General features: G+C 45.0%; 1 long non-coding RNA gene across 1 annotated transcript; it reads left to right on the top strand.

Annotated features, from left to right (window-relative positions):
* Positions 1–934: 934 nt before the first annotated feature.
* Positions 935–26597, top strand: LOC112449335 (uncharacterized). The gene is made up of 4 exons (XR_003037893.2): positions 935–1069; positions 3657–3787; positions 14439–14529; positions 26200–26597. It is a non-coding gene; the product is annotated as an uncharacterized lncRNA (long non-coding RNA).
* Positions 26598–27870: the final 1273 nt, after the last annotated feature.

Genomic DNA, 27870 nt, shown 5'->3' with positions numbered 1-27870 from the left:
TATGCCAGACACTGCTCTGGGTTCCATGGATACAGCAGTAAACAAACATGGTTCCTGCCATGACAGTCTAGCTAGACATACTATTCTAATCTTATCAATGGGGGCACTTTACACACATACATACACCACACACACACACACACACACACATGCATTCTAGTCTTCAACCTCCTGAGAAACCCAATCTCACTGTCCTCAGGGGAATGGCTTCTGTCCCAGGTCCAAGGAAAACAAAAGAAATTCCTAGAAACGTCTATTTGAATAGCTATTATCAAAAAGACAAGAAATAACAAGCGTTGGTAAGCATGTTGGAAAAAGAGAAGCTTTGCTTATTGTTGGTGGGGATGTAAATTAGTGTAGTTTTCCATACGGAAAACAGTATGAAGTTCCTACAAAATTTTTTTTGTAAAAATTAAAAATAAGACTATCGTAAGATCTAGCAATCCTACTTCTGAGTCTGTTTCCAAAGGAGCTGGAATCAGGATCTTGAAGACATATCCGCACTCCCAGATTCATTGCTTTATTATTCACAATAGCCAAGACATGAAAGCAACCTAAATGTTTGTGGAAGGATGAACGGATAAAGAAGATGGGGCATGGACTATTATTCAGCTTTAAAAAAGGAGGAAGTTCCATCATTTATGACACATGGCTCAACTTGGAGGACACTATGCTAGGAGGACACTATGCTAGGTGACATAAGCTGGAGAGGAAAAGAGAAATACTATATGATTTTTGTAATAGAGTGCGGCAGAGCAAGGCCTTCAGCAAGTGGCTATTGCTGTGCACAATTACCCTTGCCTGCACTCCATGCCACCTCCCACATCCTGTTCCCGAGCAACGTTAACCCGGGACTATTAGTCGTCCTGCTTAGCCATTGGCTGGTGCCACAGTGGGCCCCTCCCACAAGTGGCCAGCTGTCAGTGAGCAACCGTTAGTGGTCCTGCTCAGCCATTGGCTGGCGCCACAGTGGGCCCCTCCCACAAGTAACTGGCTGTCAGTGAGCAACCGTTAGTGGGTCCGTTAAGCCAGCAGTTGTCAGAGTGGTGGGCATCCAGCAGAGAGTGAGGTAAGAGGTGGATCCCGGCCTTCTCCCAGCTTTGGGCGAGCAGATGAGCTGGAGATCCCTGGGGGCTCCAGAGCCCTCACCAAGACCACCCACTGGCCAGGCCCAGTCCTTGAGGCTGAGATGAACCTCTCCCCAATGCTGCCTCTGCAACCTAATGGCAGTGGTTGTCTGCATGGGACACAGTTGGGTGGCCTGAGAGCCTGGGTCCTGGGTGCCTGGCTCCTTCAGCGATGATAACTGCGTCTGGGGACCTGGCCCCAAGGGATCCACCAACTAAGATCTGCCTCCTCTTTGCCAGGAGGACCTTGGAGGAGGAAAGTTGTGCCTTGAGAACTTGCCCGTTCTTGTTAGAACAGAGAATAACATTGGTTTTGGTGGAGGTTTATAGGAAAGACTCAGCTCTATGACCTGACCTCAAGAACAAAGGCTCTGACACCAAGAAGTTTGCAAACTACTCAAGCCCCTCCCTCATTGTTCATAGAAAAGGGCTTTGCTAAGAGCTTCCAGGGAGTCAGAGGAGCCACCCATCTCCTTGCATGGCCCTGCAGTAAACCTTTCCTTGCTCCCGACTCTGACGTTTTGATATTGTTTGGCCTCACCGAGCTTCGAGCACAAGGACTTGGGTTTTGGTAACAATTTCACTTAAATGTGTAATCTAAAATAGCCAAACTCAGAAGCAACGAGTGGAATGGTGGTTGCCAAGGGCAGGCGGAGGGGGAAATGGGGACTTGTTGGTGAAAGGGTATGAAGTTTCATTTATGCAAGATGACTAGATTCTGCAGATTTAATGTAAAGCAATATGACTGTAGTTAACAATAGTGTATTGTACACCTGAGGGTAAATATTGTTAAGAGGGTAGATGTTAAGTGTTCAAGTCATACAGGCCAAAAAAGAAAACAGTGGTAACTTTGTGAGACAATGGAGATATTAATTAGCTTGAGTTTGGTGAACCTTGCACAACATATTCGTTTATATGTATACCTTAGTGAAAGTTGCTCAGTCGTGTCCGACTCTTTGCGACCCCATGGACTGTAGTCCATGGAATTCTCCAGGCCACAATACTGGAGTGGGTAGCCTTTCCCTTCTCCAGGGGATCTTCCCAACCCAGGGATGGAACCCAGGTCTCCCCAATTGCAGGTGGATTCTCTACCAGCTGAGCCACAAGGGAAGCCCAGGAATACTGGAGCGGGTAGCCTATCCCTTCTCCAGTGGATCTTCTGAACCCAGGAATCGAACCGAGGTCTCCTGAATTGCAGGCAGATTCTTTACCAACTGAGCTATGAGGGAAGCCCCCGTATATATACCTTACATATACACTGACAAATAAAAATTGTGTATATGTAAGGTATACATATATATAAAGATCATGTAAATGTATACCTTACATATACACAATTTTTGTCAGTTATACCTCAATAAAGCTGTTGAAAGTAGAGCTAATGTACTTTAGTCATTTTTTCCTCTAGGGGAATTTTGAGGGCAAATGGAGTGGGAGTCACAGGAAAGGTTTAAAAGTACCATCGATCAAAGGAACCAAATGGCTGGAGACTTGTTTGATGTTGAAGAGGGTCCAGGAGTGCTCTGGAGGGTCTGGCCCGTTGGTGGAGGAGGATGCTCTTGAGGGAGGCAGTGAGTCATAGCTGGGCCCCACGTGCTTATGTACAGAATTTCAGATCCAGCAAGGAGAGGCTCTTGCTTGAAAACTGATGGTGAATACAGACAATGCTCCAATCCCTGTGGAAAATGACTGCACTCAGCTCCCTAAATTCTGTGTTTCTCCATATTTATATGTGCTGTTACCCAGTGAATACCTGATTAAGGAATGCAGCTGCCAAATGAATACATTTGTCGCTCATCAAATGGAACCATAAAGCCAGCGATGATGGGGCTTATTAAAAACCTTCTTTCACTCAGTTGAAAAATCCTCCACACGTCCCAGCCGGTCTCAATATCGCCGCTAATGAAATGGGTAACCAATACACAAAGCTATGTATTCAAGAGCAAATTAACTGCCTCAGGAATAGGCATCATAAAGATTGCAGCCTGGAAAATAAATAGACAATGTATTGGGCAAATCGGCCTCGTGTTTAAGTGTTGATGAGTTGGAAATATTGGTTTAGCTTCTTGATGGAAGCAGGCAGTATGGGATGCTGGAAGGCAGACATTAGTATTGAGAAATCAAGCTGGTGAACCTCTTGTTTGCCAGAACTGGGAAAGGGTGAGAAGGAGCGAGCCGTGAGCCAGTCCTGAGCCGTTACTTGGTGCCAGGCCCTGTGCTGTTGCCCCTAGTTCTTGTATCGCCCAAGAAGCGGAGAGGCACTGTGTTTTCAGCCTAACCTACCTACAACCATGTAGTCAGATGACACAAAGAGATTTTGTTTTCTCTGTCCAAACCATTAGTACATGAGCCTTTATCAGAGTGTTTAAAAAGAGTTAACCCCTCTTAAATAAGCCTCCAGGTATTTCTGGGCTCCCTTGAGCCCTTGCTCATGATTGGAAAAAAAAAAGAAAGAAAGAAAGGGAGGGAGGCAGGGACTGAGAGAGGGGAGGAAGGATAAAGGATTTCCATTTGTGTCTTCTGTTCCAGATTCTGGTCCTTCTATCCCACATCGACTCTCTGCCTTTATTCTTCTCTGGAAGCTTTCCAGACCAGAAGGAAGCAGTGACCTACAAGTTGAAAGGCCTTTGCCAGCACCTCAGTTCAGCACCTAACCTCAGGTTAGGTCTACTGTTCTTCCCTCCCTCCTCATCCCAATCAGCACATGCACAGCTGGAGGAGAAGGCCACAGGGTGGGTTTTGAGTCACGTGGGTTTTGAGTCACGTGAGTTTGGGTCTTGTGGTCCCGGCCAGGTCTCCTGACACTCCAGAGTCCCTGCTGCACCTGGAGAGTGAAGATGAGCTCGTCTCCCTCATGGGCCTTTGAGAGGAACTGATGAAATAACGCACAGAAGTTTCTGGAATGATTCAAAAACATCAGTCCCTCGTGAGTCCTGATTGCCTCCATGATTTTCACAGGCCTTCCTTCTTTCAAAAGGAGCCAGTGAAGGGGATAGCAGAAAGGAAGGTCACAGCAGCTGTAGGTTCCTCTACAGAGGAAATGAATGGAGCTGATCTAATGTGTAACAAAATCACAAAAAGATAAAACCCAGCAGCCCCAACCACCTGCTTATGCAGCATTTTAATTACTGTTTATTATTTAATTTATTCTTTTATATTAGTATGTTTAAAATATTGATAGTTACTAGATTTCCTTATTTTTTTAGCCTGATTACTACAATGATTATTTTTAAAGGAAAGCTAATGAGTTGTTTGGGCTTATCTGCTGACCAATCCAGGCTAAATGACAGTCAATTTCCTTTTGAGGTAAATGGATTCTGAAGGGCAGGAGAGGCTGTGCACCCCATTTGTTTAGGGGCACACGTCTTAGAAGTAGGCTCCCCCAGAAGCAGATAAAGGTGTAAATGCCTGTGATTTCCCTAGGAAATGATCTGAGGAAGGGTCTGCAGGAAAGTGGCCCAAGGAAGGGAAAATATAGAGTGCCTTAAAGAGCAGGTTAATGCACTAGCTCCTGGGGAACTTATGGTGGGCAGCACAGAGCCCGCATCATGGTCAGGTCATCCTGCCTGAGGGGGAGGGAGCCGAGGTGTTTATCCACCAGCTCAGGTCAGCAGTTTGAATACCGTTCCTGGGGACAACTATTCTCCAGTGTTTCCAGCCTCCGTGCAGAGGCTAAGCGGGGAGTTGCAGGTGTTTACAGTAGGAAGCCATCCCCTTGCTGGGACTGGTGAGTCCCAAAGAGGATGTGGGTCAGGCACTGAGGTACAAACTTTAACATCTGGGATCCATAGAACATCCCCCAGTTACAATGTTGTTGTTGTTTTCCCCCTCTGGCTGTGCTTGCTGCAAGGCTTGTAGGCTCTGAGTTTCCCAACCAAGGACTGAGTTCAGGCCCCATCAGTGAAAGTGCCAAGTCCTAAGCACTGAGCCACCAGGGAATTCCCGGCAATGTTGTGTTTCTGTACATGTCTTTGTATACAAGACATATACAATGTATATGTCTTTCTCTCCAGACTATGAGTTCTCCAAGGGCAGGGACATATCTTGTTTTCATGCCCACTGTGCAGCACAAACCTGGCCTAGAACAACCACTCAGCCAACACCTGCTGATGGACTGAATGAATGATGGAGGGAATAGGTGATTGAAGACCTTGTAAACGCATGGGGTTGAGATTATAAACTCAAATGCTTGCAAGAGCCAGGGAGAGGGTTAAATGAGTAATACAGTTCAGAAAGAAGGAAAATCAGAAAGTGTGGATTGTGGGAACATGGAGGACTTAGGTCCTGTTAATGGGACAGCAGTTATTTAGCTTTGAGTGACTGTCACCTTGTGGGAGTTGGACCCATAGTGGCTGGACCTCTTGACTTTTTAAAAAGAAAGTCCAGGATTCTCCATTAGGTAAAATTTCTTGATTTTTAAATATGGCCCGTGATGTAAAATGTTTTGAAAACTAGAGACAGATCCTTCAAACATGCCTGGGGGCTGTAACTCATTGCAAGGCGTATGTGGTCATCCAGATACCTAGAGCAGAGCAGAGCACAGAGCTTGTCCAGAGAGGTAGAGGCCCAGATCCCCAGAGGTCCCCACAGTGAAGTGCCCTTTAATGTTCATGGATTAGATAGATTAGTAACATAAAGAAGAGCCTGATAGCTTCATATAGTTCCTCAGGCAGGAGACTTGTGTTCTAGGGCTGGCTGACTTGGGGTGGGGGAACCCCTCTATTCCCACATCAGTAAAGTAGGCATATTAAGGCCTGACCTCTTTTGTGGTAAAGGGTAATATATTGATAAGTGTGACAGTCCAAGCTTGGTTGGTGCCCTTCTCTGCTGCCATTGAAGGTTGTGTCCTTGGCTTAGGGTTCTTCTAGGCCCTCTTCCCATCTCTGCCTTAAGCCTTCAGGGTCTGCTGTGGCTTTAAGGTTCATATCTAGTGGTCTTTGTCATGATCTGCCTGTCTTTGCCATGTTCCTGGCAGCCTAGTGGGTGGTGTGCTAAGCTGTGATGTCCACCTCCGGTATGCCACCTTCTGGACCACTTAGCTTGGGTTTGAAGCCTGGAGCTCATGACTCAGAGAGGCAAATATGAATCAGTTCCTGCTTCAAAGGAGCTCATAGCCCAGGGGAGGCAGACCCTACTCTGTGACAACACAAACATTAAGGATCAGTGGCATTCCTCAGTTTACCAAGTCCCATTCCTTTCCTTCCTGGGCTTTCAGCTAAACCACATTTCCTAGACTCCCTTGCAGTTAGGTGAGACCATGTGTCTGAGTTCTGACCAATGGAATGTGGGCAGAAGCAATGCAGACTTATTCTGGCATGTTATGTTAGTCACTCAGTCATGTCCAACTCTTCGTAACCCCGTGGACTGTAGCCCACCAGGCTCCTCTATTCATGGAATTCTCCAGGCAAGAGAATTTTTGAGTGGAGTTCTCAAGTGGAATTCTAAAGTGGGTTGCCATTCCCTTCTCCAGGGGATCTTCCCAAACCAGAGGTAGAACCTGGGTCTCCTGCATTGCAGGCAGCTTCTTTACTGTCTGAACCACCACAGTTGTGCAGTTCTCAACACATCTCTCATTCACCATCCACTGGGTAAATGGAGAGAACTCCAAGCACCAACAAAGGTCTAAATAGTCAAAGCTATGGTTTTTCCAGTAGTCATGTACGGATGTGAGAGTTGGACCATAAAGAAGGCTGAGCGCAAAAGAATCGATGCTTTTGAAATGTGGTATTGGAGAAGACTCTTGAGCATTCCTTGGATTGCAAGATCAAACAAGTCCATCCTAAAGGAAATCAAGCCTGAATATTCATTGGAAGGACTGATGCTGAAGCTGAAGCTCTAATACTTTGGCCACCTGATGTGAAGAGCTGACTCATTAGAAAAGACCCTGATGCTGGAAAAGATTGAAGGCAGGTGGAGAAGGGGGCAACAGAGGATGAGATGGTTGGATGGCATCACCGACTCAATGGACATGAGTTTGAGCAAGCTCTGGGAGTTGGTGAAGGACAGGGAAGTCTGGTGTGCTGCAGTCCATGGGGTCCCAAAGAGTTGGACACAACTTGGCTACTGAACAACAACCAAGCACCAAGACAAGTGTGGAGCCACAATATGAAAGGGCTTGTGTCCCTGAATGACTGCAGAGAGTAGAATTTCCACAACTCCAAGTGACCTGGGTTGTGCTGTGATATGAAGGATAAACATTGTGTTTTGCCCCTGAGATTTGGGAGTTGTTTCTTTCATCAGTTATCCCACTGTTACTGATACAGTGCCCTAGGGGGAAGTGTCATACAGAATGCCTCGGGAACTCCTGGGCCTCCTGGGGAACCCCTGAGCTCTCAGCTAGGGGATGGACTGGATTCTGACCCAGCATTCATTAAGGAAGCTGTGGGCTCTCTACCAGGGCCTGTGGAGTGTGGAGCTGGGGCGTTTAGATCTGCTTCCACATATGTTAAATTAAACACAGTTAAATAAATGGATTTTGTGATGCCTCTTGAGGAGGGTAGAAAGAACTTTAGGCAAGAATAATTGTTCCAAATCCAGGAATTCACATCTCAATGGTACAGGATAGACTTTACTCCTTCAGGGATAGCTAAAGACCATGAACTGCTCTTGGCAAGTGGTTCTACTTCCAAGAGGCACTTTTCTTGCTCACTATGTAACAGGTGAGAGTAGGACTGAAGATGCTTCTAGCAGGCAAGGATCCTTGAACTTGAAGCTTCACTAGCAACTTCCATCCTGCCCCTCAGGGATCTGGGCCAGAGAGCTTGTACATGAGCATGTATCAGCGCATATCTGCTGCAGAGGGCAAGGGGAAACAGTTCAGTCCCACATCATTTGGAGCAAATGTATTCCAGGCATCATCCTATTTTCTGGATATTTATACCATCTATACCTTCCGAAAGGGTTGGATTATGAGATTCAGAAACCAGCTCTCTACTTCTCACAGAAGGGAGATTGTTGGAGCCCTGCAGATGGATGGAGGCTGGAGAAAAATGTATAAGAATCAAGGCAGCTCCTGAGGGTAGGAAGCAGAATAAGGTGGGGCTGGGATGGACCCCATATTTTTGCAATTTCTTTGTCTATCCATTCAAGATTTAAATTTCAGGGAGAGAAGCCATTACACAAAACACGAGACATGACAAGACATTCTCAAAGAGGTGCACAGGCTTCCAGGACCCCCAGAGTTTCCCATGGGAATGTTCAGTTTTTGCCGATACCACTGCTGAACAAGATAAGGTGATCTTTGTCATTCCTATGAGGAATGCCATTCCTATGTTATGCTCTCCAGGTGTGTCCCCCAACCCCCAAATGTTCTGAACACCGTGGTAGCAGACCAGTACAACATAACTGCAGTGAGCAATGACTCCTGGAGGCTCGGAGGTGAATTTTCTAGACCTAGCATCACTCAGCAGGTTCAAGCATGAAAAGTTGCCTGAGATGTATTCCTGGGGTGGGGATTGACTTAGTTCTATTTGCTTCTTCCTCCCCCCAAAATAGCTAACAGCCCAACCTTCAGGACATTTTAAATTACAGATTATGATAGTTTATTTGGCAAGGTACCTCTGTATTTCTTAAAACTAACAAGTAATCCCAAGGCAGTATTTGAGCCTTGATGTGGGAGTGATTTCTCCTGCCTATGCTGCGAAAAGGGGGTAGTTGCAGGGACTTGGGACACCAAATGTCTCTAAGAGGAAGCCCCATTGTAAGAGTATGGAGGAGGACAGCAATCTTTGAAGAGCAGCTTCAACCAAACTCTCTGAACAAAGATGCACTGGATTAGACCCTTGAAAACAAAACAAATTCTCAAGATCCTAATGATTTACCAGGACTTTCTGATGCTTCACTGGTCATCTGGGCTGTGGCATCAGGAGGCAGGCTCTACTCTGTAAACAGACTAATTTCTGCATGTAGGTCAGGGCATATCTCTCAGAACAGAGAAAATCAAACCAGGGATCATCATGGAGAGAGAAAGAGAAGGTTTAAAAGGGCAATCTTGGTAATACTTTACTGCCTCTTTAAATGATCACTAGTGTGATAGCCAATAGCTTGTTTATCTCTTAAGGCACTTATAGACTGTTTCCAATGTGTGAGGCATTAGGAAGGATGGATGAAAACACAGAGAAAGTATGATCCCCATTCTCAAAGGAATTATAAACTAGGGGTAATGATAATAAGTAAAATTAAGAGGGGGCTACATAGTTTGCAAGGTGTTTGTGTGTGTGTGAATGTTATAGTGCTATTCATCACAGGTATTATCCATTCAGGATTTTTCCTGAGAGCATCAGGAAATCGAAGCTCAGGGAGGTTAAGCAACTTGACTAAATTGGCACAGCTTATCAGTGAAGAGATTAAATTTTTTTTAGATTTTCTTTTATTTTATATAATACATGTATCTAATGTTTTTCAAATTCTTCTCCTGGCATCTGGTCCCATCACTTCATGGGAAATAGATGGGTAAACAGTGGAAACAGTGTCAGACTTTATTTTTTTGGGGCTCCAAAATCACTGCAGATGGTGCTGCAGCCATGAAATTAAAAGACGCTTACTCCTTGGAAGAAAAGTTATGACCAACCTAGAGAGCATATTCAAAAGCAGAGACATTACTTGGCCAACAAAGGTCCATCTAGTCAAGGCTATGGTTTTTCCAGTGGTCATGTATGGATGTGAGAGTTGGACTGTGAAGAAAGCCAAAGAATTGATGCTTTTGAACTGTGGTGTTAGAGAAGACTCTTGAGAGTCCCTTGGACTGCAAGGAGATCCAACCAGTCCATTCTGAAGGAGATCAGCCCTGGGATTTCTTTGGAAGGAATGATGCTAAAGCTGAAACTCCAGTACTTTGGCCACCTCATGTGAAGAGTTGACTCATTGGAAAAGACTCTGATGCTGAGAGGGATTGGGGGCAGGAGGAGAAGGGGACAACAGAGGATGAGATGGCTGGATGGCATCACTGACTCAATGGACGTGAGTCTGAGTGAACTCCGGGAGTTGGTGACTGACAGGGAGGCCTGGCGTGCTGCAAGTCATGGGGTCGCAAAGAGTCAGACATGACTGAGCAACTGAACTGAACTGAACTGAATCTTTTTCAAATTCTTCTCCCATTTGGGTTATTATAGAATATTGAGCAGAGTTCCCTGTGCTTGCTCCTTGTTGCTTATCTAATTTAAAAATATTTATTCTATTTATTTATTTGGCTGCATTGAGTCAGTTGTGACACATAGGATCTTCGATCTTCATGGCAGGATGTGGGGTCCTTAGTTGCTGTATGCAAACTCTTGGTTGCAGCATGCATGTAGGATCTAGTTCTCTGAACAGGGATTGACCCTGGGCCCCCTGCACTGGGAGTGCAGAATCTTAGACATTGGACACCAGGGAAGTCCTTGTTTGCTCTTATGAAGCTGTGTGTCATTTTGGGAAGGGCACTGTGGGCTAGGAGGCAAGGGACTTGGGATCTAATCTGGTCACAGCCTGGTCACTGGTCTTCTCTGGCTTCATTTCCCATCTATAAGCTCAGGAGGAGGGAGCAGGAGGAAGCAGCTGCTTGTCCCTTGAGTCAGCAGACTGCTGACATCTCTTCACCTCCCTTTGGCCGTCCTGATTCCACTTTGGACAGACACACCTGGAGCAGGGCAGGAAGAAACACACACACAGGTTCCCTTGGAACACCATCTCTGTCAATCTGTTCTGAATGGACTGTAATGCTGGGAGCTCAAGTCTATGCTCTTTTTTTAAAAAAGTATTCATTTATTTATCTGGCTGCTTCCGGTCTTCGTTGCCACATGCAGGATCTTCGTCACGGTGTTTGGGTTCTGTTATTGTGGTGCAGGGTTAGTTGCCCTGTTGAATGTGGGATCTTAGTTCCCCAACCAAGGATCAAGCCCATGACCCCTGCACTGGAGGTGGATTCTTAACCACTGGACTACCAGGGAAGTCCAAAATATATGCTCTTAATAGCAATTTTCTTTGTAGTTGTTGCCCTGCTGCTGAGCCCAACAGTTTTCTTTCCTACAAATGGATGTCTTATGAAAAAAAAACAGTTAATATAGCTCCAAAATCATGACTATGGCATTTACCTAACTCTGCAGGATCAGAGAAACAGAGGAAACAAAGCTGGACCTTGTCCATGGAGGCAGTGAAGTGCAGTGGGTGTGTGGGTCCTTTAACTTGACCTCCTTGAGCCTCTGTTTCCTCATTTGCACAAAGGGGACAATACCTTTACACTGTATTAAATAAGATGACATGTGCCAAGTGCCTGGCACATAGTAGGAGCTCAATAAATGTCAGTGCTCCTTCCCAGGGAGCAGGGAAATGGCTCTTCTCCCCAAACAGCCAACGAGTCCCTCTTTGCCTACAACTCTCTGGGTTTGTTTATCTTGTGTAGTAATTAGGCACCAGCAGCTGAGAGTATCCAAACCTACAGCCTTATCTTTTCCCCAGGCTGCTTCAGTTGATAGAGGGTTGGGTGGTAGATGACAGCTTGTTTATCCAGAGAGCCTGTAAAATATTCTGTTGAGCAAACACACAGAAAAGCTCGTTTGTCTTGTCTTTTGTCTCTACAACTGCACAGTTCAGAAGGGATGTTCTCCGATCTTACCAACTGCTTGCTCCTCCGAACGTTGTTCACAGACCCTGTCTGCCCACCCCTGGGAATGCTGGGGCTGTTCCACCCCCTCCCTCTCACCTTGCTAACCCTTGGCAAGAGGGCAGCCTCCATTTACCACATCTGGTTTTGGCCGCTTCTCTGAGCTTCACACTGGACACCACACCTGGGTGTCCATGGACCTCACCCACTCAGCCCATTCAAGATGGAAGCCACCTCCCTTCCCACACTTGCTCCTTCTCTGGGTCTCTGGGTCTTGGCCACTGGGAGCACTAACCACCCACTCCTTGGGCCTGAAACCTGGGAGACCGTCCTGGACATCCTGCTTTTTCTCTGCTCCACATCCTAACACCTATCAGGCCCATGTTCTCTCTCAAATCTCTCTCCTGATTGTTCTCAATTCAGCCCCAGCCACCACCAGCTGGGGGAAGGCACCGGGTCCTTCTGCATGCCCGCAGCCAGGGAATGGTTCTGGAACACACGGCAGACTCTGTCAGCCCCTCCTCCCAGGTCTGCAATCTTGAGGACAGGTGCAGAGAAGAATCTGTGATCATCCCCAGAGGGCATGGGAGGCAGGAAATAAATCCAGGTTTTTGAGAAAAACAAGCCAGTCAACAACAAAAACAGGAAACAAAATAAACATATCCTGGCCTTCAGTTCTGATGCCACCGCATATTAGTGGTGCCATTTCTGACACTACTTCAAATCTCTCTGGAGCTCATTCTCTTCATTTCTGAAAAGAGGCCAATACTTCATGCCTCCAAAAGGTGCCGTGAAGTTGTTGGATGAAGCTGTTTATGCAGTAGATGACACAAAATTGATCAGCATTAGGCTCTTCTCTCTGTCCCTCACTTTGAACAGTACTACATAGATCTTAGAACCTTTCCTTAGACCGTTCATTCATTCTGCTCATTCATTTCACACCCTTTTGTTGTGTGCCTGCTGTGAGCCGGGGATGATTCTGGGCACTGGGGTGGACTGGAGAACAAGTCAGACGTAGTTCCATCTCCCCTGGGTTTCCATTTTTGCTGATGTGGAAGAAGAAAGCAAGTAACAAGCAGGTAATATACTATCAGGTGGTGTTAAGTGCCATGATAAAGAATCAAGCAAGATAAGAGAAGTGTTGGAGAGCAGGAACTCCCTCGGGAGAGCCAGGGAAAGAGTCAATAAACAAGTCTAAGGATAATTAAAATAATTTCTTGACTCTGGGATATGCTTGTGAAGGAAATAAGTGTGGTTATGCGAAACCACAGGCAGGTTGAGAGGATTAAATATGAAAAATGTATGGGACACGCCTTGCATGTTGGTAAATACCCTACACCTAGCGACCCATTCTTTACCCAATTCCTCTCTTTCCTGTGTCTTTAATTTCTCCCTCCATGGGATCCCTCCCACCAGCATTTACAAGGCCAAGTCTCTTTCTGCTTAGAACACACCTTTCTGCCTCAACCCCACGCCTTCCTCCATCTCTGATCCTACCTTACCCCTTTGAGAAAATGGTTCCAAAGAATTGTCTCCACTCCCACAGTTCATTCTTCTACTCATTTCAGTCTGGTTCCTGCCCCCAGAAGTGTCCCAGAAACTGCTCTCTCTGAAGTTACCAATGACTTCTATGGTCACTGAATCCTTTGAGTTCTCATATACTGTCTCTGGGCCACATTTAATACCATTCTCTCTCCAGTTCCCAATATATCACCATCTTTTCAAGCCTGTTTTTTTTTACCCCCCACCAGTCTGCTTACTCTTTCTCAGGCTTCTTTGCTGACTTATCTTTCTCTGTTGGTTCCTTAAATTACTGGGGTGTCCCAAAGGTGCATCCTGGGTCCCCTTGGCTTCTCTCCTTGTACATGACCCCTCAGTGATGGCTCATGTTGCCCTAATTTATGTCCTCAGCCCAGTTTGCTCCTCTGAACTCCTGGCCCATATTCTCAGTTCATTCTTAGACTCCTCCACTTGGAAGTCCCATGGACGTCTTAGACTCAACAGGTCCAGATTAGCGTTCACCATCATCTTCCTCTCCAGTCCTTCTCTTCTGCTCTTCCCATCCCAGTGGGTTTCACTACCATGCAGCTGTTGTGCAAGCCAGAGCCTTGGACTTCACCAGTTCCCCTTGGCGCCTCCTTGACCCTCATGTCTGCTCATCACTCTCAGATTTGTTTCTCTTCCACTGTTTTCTCTGCTCGCCTCCCTAACCCAGCATGTCTTGCCTGAACAACTGCACAGTCATCTCTGTCTCTGCCTTTGTCCCCTCTGATCCGTCCTGCCCATACAGAAGACGACTATGCTCCACTGCAAACCCGATGGTGTTCATTCTCCTGTTAAAAACCCTTTAAGACTCTTTGTTGCCTGCAGGATTAAAAACCAGACTCCTTTCCTTTGCACCCAGGCCCTGCAGGCACTACCTATCTTTCTGCCCTCCTCTCCCATGTGTTCTCTCTCACCCAGTGTCCCCAGTCACACCAAACTTGGTCCAGGGGCTCGGATCTGCGAAGCCCTCTCTCTCTTGCCTGGGACATCTTCATCACTCTTCCTTCTCTGGTGGTTTTTCTCACATTTGGCTGAACTGAAGGGACCTGGCAGAGAAGCCATTCTAGCTCCTCCTCTAGTGGATGAGTCTCCTGAAGCCCAGAGAGGAAGACTGATTTGCTGAAGGTCACCCAGCATGTTCTGCATGCTTTATACTAAGCAGAATGACCTCACTTGTCTCCCTCCCTTAGCCATGATGACAGGGAAACTTGGCATCGGCATGGATCCTCCCCCAAAAGTTCTGGCTCTTTTTGCTGCTGAGATCAGAAAGCTGAGCAAGCGGTAAGTATTGCTGGGAAGGGGTTGGAATAATGTGGGATCCCTTTGCCTTGGATTTCTGAGGCTGAAGTCCTGGTGACACTGGCTTCTCCTGCCACTGGTCCAAACCTCTTATGGTTATGCCCCAGGTTTTCCTCACCACACCACTGATCCAGACCCTCACCTGCAGACACTCCTGCCTGCTGCTTCTCAGCTGAAGCAACTTGAGTCTGTCAGGCACAACTTGGGTGGGAACAAGTCCAGGTGATATTTGAGACCCCAGTGCTCAAGCAAGGTGCCAAATCCTATACCCTGAGCTGAGGTGGGATTGATGCCTTGGCCATTGAGCTGGTAAACAGGTCACAGACTAGGCCCTGACCCTGGCCACAGACTGAGCTCTAATTTTTGTCATAAACTGGTTCTGACTCTATACCCAGACACAGCTTTGACACTGCTTCCAGACTTAGCCTTGATTCTAATAATAGACAGAACCTTGATCCTCATCCCAGACTGGGGACTGACCTTGGCTATGACTGAACTCTAATACTGGTCCCAGGCTGTGCCCTGACCCTACTTCCAGACTGAGCCCTGATCCTCATCCTTGCCTGAGTCCTGACCCTAGCCATGGACTAAGCCCTGATCCTGCTCCAGGCTGTGCCTTGACCATGGACTGACCCCTACACAGCTCACAGATGAGAGCTGCAGTGGTGGGCTCCTGGTGAGAGGTGTAGTTGACTCAAGGCAAATCCACTCCTTTAGGGGAGGGATAGAGAATGTGGTTTCCTGGGAAAAAAAGGAGATCAGCCTCTGGTGTTGTTACACTCATGGATTTTTGGGATCACCAGCTGTAGAAGGAGCAGGCTCAAAGGACCTCGGCAGAATCATGTCTGGCAGAGCTTCCCAGGCAGTTTAACTCCCAAATAATGGAGAGATTATTCCTGATGATATCCATCAAGCTGAGATTGAGAGCATTTCAGTGAGAAGGTGCTTTAATGACTCTTCAAGGATTTGGGGCCTAATGAAGCACACATCAGAGGACAATTTAATCTTTCCCTCATAAAACCCTCACAACAAGGAGATCAACTTCAGAATCCAAATTCATCCTGACATAAAAATGTGAGCTCAAGACAGTCCTGGATCACTGATCATTGTCTGGGGCTAATTGCTATGTGGTCTTTGGGGTGTTTAAGAGCAGCCAAGGGTGGATGGGTGTGGCAGGGGGCATCCAGGGACATGCTGAGCTGCCCCCTGCAAGCTCCTAGAAGGAGCTGACAGTAGTGACATTGGACGATAAGCCAGAATAAGGTGAATTTGGGGGCAGTAGAAGGTCTTGCTCAACGATGGCTGGCCCATCCCCTTCAATGTGGACCCTTCTTCCCAAATCCCTCTCTCCAAATGGATTAGTGGTCAGCATATAGCCAGTTATTTGCCTAATTGGGAGCCTTAAAAGTGCTGAGAAACTCCTGTTCCCAGGCCATAAATGAGACAATTAGGTCTTATGAGAGCTATTATGGAGAAAGCCAAAAGGAGCTGCAGAGCTGATCCAGGCACATGTGGGGAGGGTCACCATCCTCAGAATGGTTTCTCAAGCTCTCTGAGGATGAACGTGGGGTCCCCTGATCAGGGGCTCCACATGGGACTCTCTGCCTTCCATCCACAGCTTGCTGTTAGCTGGGGTCTCCCCGACCACAGAAGCAACATCTCCTTCTTCTCTCAAATGCTGAAGCTTCCTATGTTTTATCTTCTATTGCAAAGATTTTTTTTCTGTTGCATAAAATTAATTGATGATATTGTGTGTATGTGGGGGTTGGGGGAAAGATCATGAACAAATAGAGCCTTGCCACTAATTTCAAAAGGAAACATATTTTGTAATAATTAGCTGGCAAAAAGCTGGAAATGATGAGCTGCAAACTCAATCCAGCCCTGGCTGGTGCATAATATAATCATTTATACTAAATTTATGTCCATAATGTGTTGTGCAGCCAGGGAAGGTATGAGATAAAGTGATGCGACCCTCCTCCCACTTTTTTTCTTTCTATTAAAAGAAGACAACATTTTTAAAAAAATTGAAGTTGAATTGATTTACACTGTTAATTCCTGCTGTACAGCAAAGTGACTCAGTTACACGCATATATACGTTCTTTTTTTAAATATTCTTTTCCATTCTGGTTTATCCCAGGATATTTGATATAATTCCCTGTGCTATAGAGTAGGACCTTGTTGTTTATCCTTTCTACATATAATAGTTTATATTTACCAACCCCAACTCCCTGTCCATCCCTTCTCTGCCCCCACCCCCCTTGTCAAACACAAGTCTGATCTCTACATCTGTGGATCTATTTTTTGTTGTGTAGATAGGTTCATTTGTGCCATATTTTAGAATTCCACATATAAGAAATTCATATATTTGTCTTTCTCTTTCTGACTTTACATAGTATGATGATCTCTAGCTGCATCCATGTTGCTGCAGATGGCATTATTTCTTTTTTATGACGAGCAGTATTCCGTTGTGTATGTGCACCACATCTTCTTTATCCATTCATCTGTTGATGGACATTTAGGTTGTTTCCATGTCTTGGCTACTATGAATAGTGCTGCAATGAACATAAAGGTACAGATACCATTTTGAATTATAGCTTTGTCTGGATATATGCCCCGGAGTGGGATTGCTGGATCATAAAATTCTGTTTTTAGTTTTTTGAGGAAACTCCTTACTGTTTTTCATAGTGGTTGCACCAACTCACATTCCCATCAACTGTGTAGGAAGGTTCCCATTTCCCCACATCCTTTCCAGCATTTATTTGTGGACTTTTAAATGATGGCTATTCTAACCAGTGTGAGGTGGTACCTCATTGTAGTTTTGATTTGCATTTCTCTAATAAGGAAGATAACATTCTTGAGTAAGACACAGAAGACTTAAAGGAAAAAAATGTACAGATTTACTGTAGAAAAAAATTTAAGTTTAAAAGTATACAGTGAAACACAGAGCCAATGTTAAAAGAAAGCAAAGACTAATAGAACATACTGACAGCATATGCAACAAAGAGCTGCTACACTAGATATAAAAGAGTTTCTGCAGATCAATAACAAAAGACAAATATGCAATAGATAAGCAGGTAGGGCTTCCCTGGTGGCTAGTGGTAAAAAATCCACCTACCAGTGCAGGAGACACGGGTTTGATCCCTGATCTGGGAAGTTCTCACATGCCTTGGAGCAACCAGGCCCGTGCACCACAACTATTGAGCCTGTCCTCTAGAGCCTGGGAGCCACGACTACTGAACCCATGTGCCACAACTACTGAAGCCCGTGCACCCCAGAGCCCGTGCTCCTCAACGAGAGAAGCCACCTCAGTGAGAAGCATGCACACTGCAACTAGAAAGTAGCCCCTGCTCGTCGCAACTAGAGAAAAGTGCATGCAGCAACGGAGACCTGGCATGGCCAAAAGTAGAATTAGTAAAAAGAAAGAAAAATAGGCAAAGAGTATGGCCAGGTACCTTCTAGGAGAGGAAAGACGACAGCAATGTTGCTCAGATCTCCTTTCCAAAGAACCTCTTGTAGGGAGAAGTGATTGACAGCCTCAGTCTAAAGTATCTTTTGTTCCATGGTCACTCCAGGCCAAGCTTCCGCCAGCCTGTTTGCAGCCAGCAACCAAGTACACTCGGGTCTTTGAATCAGGACCCTCAGAAACTCCCCAGTAGCCTGATGCAGGCTTTCTCAGAACTATGCTATGTCTGAGAATATTCCTACCTAATTCTTCCTTCCCCTCTCTGTCACAAAAGTGTCAGACCAGCACTTGGTCCAAAGGCTCTCCTGCCTCTTGCTCCTTCTGCCTTTTATCCTCCAGAAGTATTTATCCTGGAAGGGCCTTGCTTCTCTCATCTCATCTTGGCATCTGCTTCTCAGAGGCTGTGAATTGACATAACCCCAGGTCCACATAAAAAGCTATTCAACCTTCCTCGTAATTAAGAAAGTACAAATTAAAATGTCATTCTATCTTCTACAATCAAATGGACAAACATTTTAAAAAGGTCATTAATATCTTGTTTAGTGAGGGAGGTACAAAATGAATCTCCCATATTGAGCTGGTGCCGAGAGTACAAAATATACATAATTCACTGGATCAGCATTTTATTTCCAGAATCTATCCTATAAAATATGTACATATATTCGTGGCATTATTTATATTAGTAAGAAACTTGAAAATGTTCTAAAGGTACATTAATAAGGAACATTTACATCAGTTATGGAGTACCCACACAATATAATTTGTAGTTGTTTAAAAGAAGATCAAGATGTATGATGTGAAAATATGTTTGTGATACTAAGCTCAGTGCAAATAAGGGCAAAACCAGAGGATATACTGCGTAATGCCTTCGAGTAGGAAAACTCGTCTCTACATGAGTTTCAGATCAGATCAGATCAGATCAGTCGCTCAGTCGTGTCCGACTCTTTGCCACCCCATGAATCGCAGCACGTCAGGCCTCCCTGTCCATCACCAACTCCCGGAGCTCACTCAGATTCATGTCCATCAATTCAGTGAGGCCATCCAGCCATCTCATCCTCTGTCGTCCCCTTCTCCTCTTGCCCCCAATCCCTCCCAGCATCAGAGTCTTTTCCAATGAGTCAACTCTTCGCATGAGGTGGTATCTCTGAAGATACCTTTGCAATTTTGAAAATTGTGCGAGAAAGTTTTTTTTTTTCACTCCATGAGCAGATAAATGTAAACCTGGCAAGTTTGGAGACTTAGCAATTGTTTTCCCTGAAATAATTGCTGTGTTTTGTGTTTGGGAGCTGGTCTTTCTGAAGCCTGACTCCTTTACACTGTGCAAGTAAAAATTTCTAAGTACTTCTACATGTGAGTCTGCCTTGACAGATGAGATAACTTAATGTGTTAATTTGTGTGTGCTCCAGTGTTCCCTATGCTAAGTGGAGAGGGGTTTTGTCTTCCCTTGCTAAGCGGCGCTTATACTGTAGGATGGAAAGCAGAAGCCGCCTAAACAGGAGTCTCTTTCTTGATGTTCCTGAGAACCTGGGCTTCCTAGGTGTGGAAAGGGTAAATCTAAGTGAGGAGGGAAAGAGGACTTTGAGGGATAAAGTGGAACCAAGTGACCAGAATAGGGGAGGGAGAGCATATTCCCAAAGATCAGGAAGCACATGTTGTTTGGGGTTCTGTTGAGAGAAGGGAATTCCTGAAGATAGTAGGATTCAGAGAGTATGACTATGAAGGGCTTCTAAGGAGGCTGGGTCCCCAATATTGGGGCTCCCAGTTGGGCAGTTTCCTGAACCCAACTTGGCATGGAGGCAGTATTGCCATCTGCCACCAAGGAACCCAAGGGCTAAGGAACAACCCTCACAAAGACTACCACTGTGGACCTACAACCCCTAGATATCTGCAAAGTAGGCTCTTTGTAAGACCACTGGGACAAGAAACACTGAGTATAAACTTCCTGCCAGCTTGGTAAGCTGAGACCTAGGATAGAGTTAGAGAAAATAACATTGTGACAGGTCTTGCCTTTCTGAGCTTAACACTCACTACCATTTCTCCCAGTATTTAGCACCCTCTGTCTTGTCTTGTCCCCTGACTTGTGCTCTACCCATCCCCAGCCTCCTGTCCCCCTCACACCCTGCCATCCTGAAGGACACACTTTCGTTTGTCACATTTTGAACAAAAGGACATATCTTCTTACCTATTGTCTACCATGGAGCCTTGTACCCAGCAGGTGCTCAGAAAGTGTTGGTTGAAATGAAGCAAATTGCACTAAACTGTAACTTGGGCCTAGCACCATGCTTTGCTTCTGGTTGATATTCAACACAGGATTGCAGAATGGAGAAAGGTGAGTGGGGTATTCCAAGGTGACCACTTTGTGGGAGACAAGATGAACCTGAATGAGTAAGTTCACGTGTGTTGTTCAAAAGCACGTTAGTGACCTGGTTTAATCACAGGAGACTGGCAAGCAAGGGGCCTGTGCATCTGCGAAACTAGCCATTTTAAGCCAACCCTTGCATAGGAGCTGGTGCTGCTTGATCAATTAACCCCACGCCCTTGTCTTCCATCTGTGCTTGGATGGAGATGCTCGGCTCTGCCATAAGCGCAGAAGGTAATATCCATCCTTCGAATGGGCTGCATGTACATGCGTAATTGATGGGTTTCTGCGATCTGGGGAGAGAGGAAGAGATCCAAAATCAATTGCTCGCTGTCTGTATACAGTGGCTGGCCCTTCTTGTGGCCTGGGAGGAGAGGGCAGTCAGCTGTGGCCTCTCGCTAGGGACGCCAGTGGGCCAGACGGATCAGGCCTGCCAAGGGCTGCTGGGAGGGCTTGTCCTCTGTCTTCAGCCACAGCTCTCCCTCCTGGCAGAGACATGAGTCCTGCTTTGTGCTCAGGGTCACCCGGACACCTGTCGAGTGGTGGAAACAAGCTGTTTTAAAAGGTGGTGTCTGGCCAGTGTGAGTACGCTGGCCTCTCTCTGAATCTTTTTTTGTTTTTTTAATTCGTTTTCAAAGTAAGTGATTGGCTATCCAAGTCTGTCCTAGGAGGATGCACTGTTGAACAGCCCTAAGGGTGGGGTCTGGAATCACACTGCTTGGGTTCAAACCCCGAGTCCTCCGCTTGTCAACTGTGAGCCCTTGGGCTTGCTCAGCCTCTCTGGGACTCTGTTTCTTCATCTGTAAGCTGGGATAAAATTGATACTCAACTCATAGACCCTTGTGGAGGGTAAACTGAAATAATCCATGGGACAAGAATTCATGAGATTATCCACAGTGCTGGATACTCTGTCAACAGTGCTCCTGCTCAACCACTGGGTGTGTTGAATGTGTGATTCTGGAAATTAGTCCTGTTTGATCTCTGATTGATTAGTGTCTGCCTTTTTTGCTAGACTATCAGCTCCACGAGGGCTGTGGCTATCTTGTTTACCTCTGGACCCTCAGAATGTACACTGAGCCTGGCTCTTATAACACACTCAGTAAATATCGTTTCAGGGGAAAGAGAAGAAAGGTGATGTGGGCATGAGCCAGGGATCTGGAGGGGCATGGAAGCCCTGGGGGTCTGGTGGTAGGAATTAGGTCCTGGTGTCTACCCACAGCTACACCATCAGTCCCAACAGGAAACAAGAGTAGAACCCTGGAGCAGGGTTCAAGGGCTCAGTCATGGGCACTATATAGATGGCTGGTTTAGAGCAGCTTTCTTGCCCCTGGGACTCTGTCTGGTGTGTGGGCACCAGACCCAGGCCAGCTCAGCATGAGCATCTATTTGGCTGGGCCAGAGTGTTGACATCATTTTGGGCAACTGGGCAGATTTGTGGCAGGCAGGAAACAGCATCAGCCACAAGATACACTGACTACTAATGTATCCCAGTGGGGGCTTCTGGGAACTCGCATGAGCTTTCAGTTCAGTTCAGTTCATTTCAGTTGCTCAGTCGTGTCCAGCTCTTTGTGACCCCATGAACTGCAGCATGCCAGGCTTCCCTGTCCATCACCAACTCCCAGAGCTTGCTCAGACTCATGTCCATCAAGTCAGTGATGCCATCCAACCATCCTCTGTCATCCCCTTCTCCTCCTGCCTTCAATCTTTCCCAGTATCAGGGTCTTTTCCAATGAATCAGTTCTTCACATCAGGTGGCCAAAGTTTTAGAGTCATATAAATATGGGTAAAGATCCATTCTCATCTTTGTGCTCTGAGCAAATGATCCAATACCTAAGCCTCAGTCTCCCCACCCATAAAAGGGGAAACTATATAGCCAGCCTCACAGATGTGTGACTGAATTGAAGACATGTACGTAAAATGTCTAGAGCAGTGCACAGTCGACTCTTCATAAACATGGGTGTTCTTCCCCCTCCCATTTAAAAATCATTCAAAAGGCAATATCTCATTTTTTGGTTCCATCTGAAAGAAGCAAAGTACTTTTCAGACATCTTTATTTGGGAGCAGTGAGTTATTGACCCATAAGTTCACAGTGGGAATTCAGTGCTTATTTTCGAATATGTGGAATTCTCAGGTTCCTACAGCTTTCTCGAGTAGAAAGTAAAGCTGGCCCCAGCTTCTAACAGTCCTTGTAATTTCCTTTCAATGAATCAAGCTGAGGTTTATCTTTGTGGCTGAGGTTTATCTTTGTACCCAAGGTTGGTGTGGGTTTCGCTGCCCCTCACTCTCCACACCGACCTTTGAAAGTAATAGCTAATTATGATTTATAGCATGGCCTGGTTGAAGCTGGCCTGCTTGTTTGGGGGTAGGGCCTTATAGGTGACCACCTTCCCTTTCAGACAACAGTATAGGAGATTCAAAGATGGCATGGTCCCCCATGATCAAAGGGCCCAGCAACTTTTCTATTAAAAAAGTGTAGGGATATGCATTAATGCTGGGCAGCTGACAACCTATAATTCCTGTGGCAGCAGCAAGATGTATTTCTCTCTTAGAGTTTTGTTAAGAGGTGGTTTTCAGCGGTGGGTAGGACTGTGTACCCTGAGGCTGTGAATTAAGAGCCTGTGTTTCTGTTTGTTTGTTTTTTACTCTGTGGAAGCAGAGGAGGGAACCCAGGCAGATTCTGTAATGAATGGGACTGTGTGTGTCCTGAGGTTGTTAACTCATCCAAGACGTACAGGGAATTGTAAAGACTGACTCCTGGACCTCCAAGAGAATCTGTTCATCCATCTATTGAACCACTGATCCATCCATCTGTCTGTCGACCCACCACAACTCCAACAAGTATTTATCAAACGTCTCCCAAGATTCTGGAGATAATAGTAACAAAAATAATAGCATCAGCAGTGGAGGATAATATGGTGCACTTACTATAAACCAGTCTCTGGGTTAAACACTTTATATAATTCATTTGATCTTCACAACAACTCTTTGAATTAGGGACTATTATTATCATCCTTATTTTACAGACAAGGAAATGGAGGCTCGTAGAGGTTGTGACCTACCTAAAATTTCAATCTGTTGCAGATGCAGAAGTTGAATTCAGTTGGTTTCAGAGTCCACACTTTTCCTCCCCGTGTGTCCTTTGGTTTGGTCCACATCTCATGAGCCAGCTTCTGCAGTATGGATTCATAGGTGTTGCCTAGGTTTGTCACTGGAGTCTCTGTCTCCACTTTGGGTTCCTTTTGATCAATTTGATGGGATTCAGAGAGGGGAGTTTTGTGACTATTGTTTCATTCTGCAATCAGTTTGTAAGTACTGTTACTTACGAACATCAGTAATAGTAATAATTGCAGAAATAATAACAGCTAACATGCATTGGGATCCTATATGTAAGCTCTGGTCTAAATGCCTTATAAGTAGTAACTACTTCAGTCTTCACATCAACCCTATGATGTTACTTCATCAAATTCCCATGATTACTCTTATTTTACAGATGAAGAAACTGAGGAATAGGGAAGATAAGCAATTTGCTATCTTTCTGGAAGTCTTCCTATAATCCATGGGAATTCTGTTATCCAAATAACAGAAAAATCTATCACTTGCTTAAAGAATTCTTTAAAAAAAAAAAAAATCTCATGTAACAAGAAATCCAGAGAGAGAGCGTCCAGGGCTTTGGTATGGCAGATCAAAGATGCCATCAAGGACTCACTACCAGGTTCATTCCTCTGTGCTTAGTATGGTGGTGCTTTGCTGTTGAGCTTGTTACACTTATGGTTACAAGATGGCTACTCCATTTCCAGTTTTATCTTTACATTTGTAGGCGGAAGAAGGGGGAGCTAGGAAAGTGGAAGCCTCCCCAGAAATTCTCAGTAGGTTTTCAGCACATTTTACTGGCCAGGAGTGTGTCACAAGTCCACCCTGAGCTGCAAGAAGTTCTATAAGATTGAATACCTCCCCCCACCATCCTTTCTAGCCTTTACAATGCAAAGATAGGAAAAAAAGGGGGGGGATGGGGATTCAGTGACCTAATGTGCAGTGTCCACCACATTCTCTCTCATGTATTTTTGTTGTTGTTGGTTCACTTTATTAGTTTTTAATCTACAAGCTTCTCCCTATACTTTTGGGTTTTTCATGACCATAAAGTTTTTTTTTTTTTTTTCATTTTTATTTTATATTGGATTTACAATGCTGTGTTGTTTTCAGGTTTACAGAAAAGTGATTGGTATATGTATATACATATATCTATTCTTTTCACATATAGGTTATTCAGAATGTTGAATAGCATTCTCTGTGCTGTACAGTAGGTCCTTGTTGATTATTTTATGTATAGTATTGTGTATATGTTAATCCCAAACTCTTAAATTATGCCCTCGGCCACATTTCCCCTTCGGTAAACATAAATTTCAAAGTCTGTGAATCTGTTTCTATTTTGTAAATAAGTTCATTTGTATCATTTTTCCAAGATTCTATAAGTGATATATTTGTCTTTCTCTGACTTCACGTAGTATGATAATATTTAGGTCTGTCCATGTTGCTGCAAATAGCATTATTTCATTCTTTTTTATGGCTGAGTAATACTCCATGTATATATGTACCACATCTTCTTTATCCATTTCTCTGGTGATGGACATTTACGTTGCTTCCATGTCTTGGCTGTTATAAATCCTGCTGCATTGGAGTGCATATATCTTTTCAAATTATGTTTTTCTCTGGACATATGCCTAGGAATGGGATTTAAAGAGCCCAGACTAGTTGTCTTATAGGACATTTCAGACTGCTTCCTCTAAATTGCTTAAAGTTAAAAAAAATTGAGATATAATCCACATACCATAGAATTCACTGTTTGAAAATGTGTGATTCAGGAAAACAGTATGATAGTTCCTCAAACAAACAGACTTTCCATATGATCCAGCAATTTCACTTCTGGGATTATATATCTGAAACCTTTGAAAGTAGGCACTGGAACAGACTGTACAACAGTGTTCGTAGCACCATTCCAATAGAAAAGATGTGGAAACAACCCGAATGTCCATCTATGGATGAATAGATAAACAAAACGTGGAGCATCCATTACAGTGGGATATTTTCAGCCTTAAAAAGGGAAGAAATTCTGACACGTGCTATAACATATATGAACCTTGAAGACTTTTATGCTATGTGAAATAAGCCATATACAAAATCATATAAAATATTGTATAATTCTATTTACACAAGGTACCTGCTGCTGTGGCTGCTGCTAAGTCGCCTCAGTCATGTCCAACTCTGTGCGACCCCATAGACGGCAGCCCACCAGGCTCCGCCGTCCCTGGGATTCTCCAGGCAAGAACACTGGAGTGGGTTGCCATTTCCTTCTCCAATGCATGAAAGTGAAAAGTGAAAGTAAAGTCGTTCAGTCGTGTCCGACTCTTTGCGACCCCATGGACTGCAGCCTACCAGGCTCCTCCGTCCATGGAATTTTCCAGGCAAGAGTACTGGAGTGGTTTGCCATTGCCTTCTCCACACAAGGTACCTAGAGGAGTAAAATTCATAGAGACAGAAATAAAAATGGTGGCTGCCAGGGGTTAGGAGGAGGGAGGGATTGGAATTTTGTTTTTAATGCATATGGAGTTCTTTTTGGGGAAGAAGAAAAAATTCTGGAGATGGATGGAGGTGGTGTTGCACAACAAAGTGAATGCTTTTAATGCCTGAACTGTACACTTAAAAGTGGCTAAACTGGTAAACTTTATCTTATCTTATATGTATTTAATTCTTGTTGGTGAAGGAGACAAGGGTAAATGGAGCTATCTGCATTCTTTCTTCAAATCTCCATTAAAACCACTGTATTTGCCCCCAGGAAGCCACGTTGTCTGGGCCTTGGGTGAAACAGAGGAGGAGGTCAAGTGTGGGAATCAAATCAACAGCATGAACCATGGTGAACTTTTTCACCATCTTCAAGGTGAAGATGAATCATGACTCTGTAACATATCAGGAGCAGCTTTAAAGACCTGAGATTGCTGAGCCAGATGAAAAGAAGACTCCTGGGAAATATTCAAAGGGTTGCCGTGGAAGGGAAATATGGCATCAGTGAGAATTTTAGAAGCTCACAGATATGGATTTAAATTCTGGCTCTGCCACTTACTGGCTAAAACATCTCGGGCATATTTATGTCTCTGAGGGTCAATTTCCTCTTTGGTAAAAGGGAGATAGTTACAGACTTGTAGGGTCTTTGAATTAAATAACTTGTAAAATATATTCTATTCCCCTCTTTGTGTCTGCTAAGGGTAAAGCTGTAACTGTTCATTTACAAGTTATATTTTAAAATCCACATTGCAAGACAGGACTTCATTAGACATGGGACAGTCATATGGAAGGAGACAGAGAGCCATGTAGCTGGGGATGCAGATGGATGAATAAGTGACTATGACACAAGGGGAGGCTTGCTGCTTTGGTAGAAGCATTGAAAGGACCGGAAGGCCACCAGGAAACTATGGCTGACACTGAACGTCTTGGGGATGTTCTCAGTGGATCATTTAAGCCAGGTCTTTAAAGGTGAGTAGGAGTTCTCCAAAGCAAAAGTATGTAGGTGAGAGAACAGCCCAGTTAAAGGTGAAGAGGTGTGAAAACAGTGCTTTTAGGGATGGGTGAGAGCTTGCACTTGGCTGCAGAAACCTTGGGGCAGTCATGGCTTAGGAAGGAAACTTGAGTATTAGGCCTTGGAGTATGACCTTTACCTCTCTTGAAAGTCTTGTAAGACTTCTAGGGCACAATGTCTGGCAGGACCCTAGAGACACTAATGAAAGCAGAGGTGCTGGAGGCAGGGAGACCAAATGGAAGCTCGTTCAGAGTTCAGGGGAAGGGAAGAGGTTGGGCTAGTGGTGAAAGATGAAGGGAAACCAAACAGGGAACTTGGAAAAGGCTCAGGGTGGGTTTATGAGGCAAGAACATGTCTGAGAATGGCTTTTCCAAGAACCCACAGTTTGATGGGGACAGAGTCGGGACCAGAGCTCAGAAGCCCCACTTTCCTGAGTGGCACAGTGTAGCTGGGGAGAACTGGACCTAACTTACAGCCCTGATACTGGCTGTGTGACTTTAGGCAAGAGTCTTTTACTCTGGGATCTCAGTTTCCTCATCTCTAACCACAAATGACAATATCCACTACGTTGTATGAAGATTAGACAAGGTTCCTTAATGCAGTATTTTCAGGTAGAAGGTCGGTCTGCCTTTCTGTAAACATCAGTACCACATTTAACTTTCAAGAATATTTTTGAGGACTAAGTGTTACATCTACATCACAGACTAACATGACTTTAAAAGTCTGAGTGTTTAAAATTAAATTAATTGCCAGCTTTTAAAAACCAGGACCTAGCACCAAAAAAGTCTGAAATCCTGGTTTTTCTTTAAAAATTGGAAGATCTAGCCTCTCTGAATCCATGTTCCCATGAGAAACAAGGGGTTAGAGGTGACTGTTTCCTTTAGACAGAGCACTTACTCTCCAGTTTATTATAGTACCCACCACTCCCTACTG

Source organism: Bos taurus, chromosome 13, assembly GCF_002263795.3.
Source record: "Bos taurus isolate L1 Dominette 01449 registration number 42190680 breed Hereford chromosome 13, ARS-UCD2.0, whole genome shotgun sequence".
NCBI lineage: Eukaryota > Metazoa > Chordata > Mammalia > Artiodactyla > Bovidae > Bos > Bos taurus.
The sequence above is the reverse complement of the archived record's forward strand: the minus strand, read 5'-3'. Positions and strand labels throughout refer to the sequence as shown.